Genomic DNA, 2975 nt, shown 5'->3' with positions numbered 1-2975 from the left:
AATAAGGGGTTGAATATGGGGTTCTATGGGGCCCATAGGGCTCCTATGGGGCTCCTATAGGGTTCTATGGGGCTCTATGGGGTTCTATGGGGCTCTATGGGGCTCCTATAGGGCTCTATGGGGCTCCTATAGGGTTCTATGGGGCTCTATGGGGTTCTATGTGGTTCTATGGGGCTCCTATGGGGTTCTATGGGGCTCTATTGGGCTCCTATGGGGCACCTGTAGGGTTCTATGGGGCACCTGTAGGGTTCTATGGGGCTCCTATAGGGTTCTATGGAGCTCTAAGGGGCTCCTATAGGGTTCTATGGGGCTCCTATGCGGCTCTTATAGGGTTCTATGGGGCTCCTATAGGGTTCTATGGGGCTCTAAGGGGCTCCTATAGGGCTCTATGGGGCTCCTATAGGGTTCTATGGGGCTCTAAGGGGCTCCTATAGGATTCTATGGGGCTCCTATAGGGTTCTATGGGGCTCTAAAGGGCTCCTATAGGGTTCTATGGGGCTCTATGGGGCTCCTATAGGGTTCTATGGGGCTACATGGGGCACCTATAGGGCTCTATGGGGCTCCTATAGGGTTCTATGGGGCTCTATTGGGCTCCTATGGGGTTCTATGGATCCTATAGGGTTCTATGGGGCTCTATGGGGCACCTATAGGGCTCTATGGGGCTCCTATAGTGTTCTATGGGGCTCCTATGGGGCTCTATGGGGTTCAATGGGGCTCCTATGGGGCACCTACAGGGTTCTATGGGGCTCCTATAAGGCTCTATGGGGCTCGTATAGGGTTCTATGGGGCTCCTGTAGGGTTCTATGGGGCTCTATGGGGCTCCTATAGGGTTCTATGGGGCTCCTATAGGGTTCTATGGGGCTCATTTGGGTTGAAATGGGGGGGGGCTCTTAAAATAGGGGGGTTATACGACCCCATAATGGCCCCATAACGACCCCATAACCCCCTATAACATCCCCATAACCCCCTATAGGGACCCCATAACCCCCAATAACGACCCCATAACCCCATATATCATCCCCATTAGCCTCTATAAGGACCCTATAACTCCCTATAAGGACCCTATAACCTCCCAACCCCCCCTCTACCTGCAGCCATGAGGACCCCATAGCTGGCCCCATAGGCTTCATAGGTCTCTTATGGGGCTCCTCTAGGGCTCTATGGGGCTCTTTGGGGTTCTATGGGGCACTATGGGGCTCCTATAGGGTTCTATGGGGCTCCTATGGGGCTCCTATGGGGTTCTATGGGGCTCCTATAGGGTTCTATGGGGCCATAGGGTTCTATGGGGTTCCTATAGGGTTCTATGGGGCTCTATGGGGCACCTATAGGGTTCTATAGGGCTCCTATGGGGTTCTATGGGGCTATATGGGGCTCTATGGGGCTCTATGGGGTTCAATGGGGCTCCTATGGGGCACCTACAGGGTTCTATGGGGCTCCTATAGGGTTCTATGGGGCTCTATGGGGCTCTATGTGGCTCCTATGGGGCACCTATAGGGTTCTATGGGACTCCTATAAGGCTCTATGGGGCTCCTATAGGGTTCTATGGGGTTCTTATAGGGTTCTATGGGGCTCTATGGGGCTCCTATAGGGTTCTATGGGGCTCTATGGGGCTCCTATAGGGTTCTATGCAGCTCCTATAGGGTTCTATGGGGCTCTATGGGGTTCTATGGGGCTCCTATAGGGCTCTATGGGGTTCTATGGGGCTCCTATAGGGTTCTATGGGGTTCCTATAGGATTCTATGGGGCTCTATGGGGATCCTATAGGGTTCTATGGGGCTCTTTGGGGCACCTATAGGGTTCTATGGGGCACCTATAGGATTCTATGGGGCTCTATGGGGCTCCTATAGGGTTCTATGGGGCTCTATGGGGATCCTATAGGGTTCTATGGGGCTCTATGGGAATCCTATAGGGTTCTATCGGGGGGGAGTCTTAGAATGGGGGGGTTAAACGACCCCATAACGACCCCATAACGGCCCCATAGCCCACTGGGGTCCCCATACGTACCCTATAACCCCCCATATCCCTTTACCTGCAGCCATGAGGACCCCATAGCTGGCCCCATAGCCGACCCCATAGCTGGCCCTATATCTGGCCCTATATCCGACCCCATATCTGGCCCTATAGGGCCGTGCCGGGCGCTGCCCCATAGCGCAGTTACTACCGGCTTCTCCCCCCAGGGGGCAAAGGTGAGTAACGGCCCCTCCCCCCCCATAACCGATCTATGGGGCCGGGGGGATATAGGGGATATTATAGGGGATGTTATAGGGGAACATATAGGGGGTGTTATAGGGGGATATGGGGTCCTTATAGGGGGTTATGGGGACCTTATATGGGGATATAGGGACATTATAGGGTCTTATATGGGGGCCCTATAGGGGGTTATGGGGACCTTATGGGGTCTTCTATGGGGTTATGGGGTCCTTATAGGGGGTTATAGGGTCATTATGGGGTCTTATATGGGGTTATTGGGTCCTTATAGGGTCTTATATGGGGTTATGGGGTCCTTATATGGGGTTATGGGGACGTTATAGGGGGTTATGGGGTTCTTATAGGGTCATATATGGGGCTATGGGGTCCTTATATGGAGTTATGGGGTCCTTATATGGGGTTATGGGGTCCTTATAGGGTCTTATAGGGGGTTATGGGGACCTTATATGGGGTTATGGGGTCATTATAGGGGGTTATGGGGTCCTTATAGGGGGTTATGGGGTCCTTATAGGGTCTTATATGGGGTTATGGGGATGTTATAGGGGGTTATGGGGTCATTATGGGGACCTTATAAGGGGTTATTGGGTCCTTATAGGGTCTTATATGGGGTTATGGGGTCCTTATATGGGGTTATGGGGACATTATATGGGGTTATGGGGACATTATATGGGGTTATGGGGTTCTTATAGGGTCTTATATGGGGTTATGGGGTCCTTATATGGGGTTATGGGGTCATTATATGGGGTTATGGGGTCCTTATAGGGGGT

This window comes from Coturnix japonica, unplaced genomic scaffold, assembly GCF_001577835.2.
Source record: "Coturnix japonica isolate 7356 unplaced genomic scaffold, Coturnix japonica 2.1 chrUnrandom565, whole genome shotgun sequence".
NCBI lineage: Eukaryota > Metazoa > Chordata > Aves > Galliformes > Phasianidae > Coturnix > Coturnix japonica.
This window is presented reverse-complemented; position numbering follows the sequence as displayed.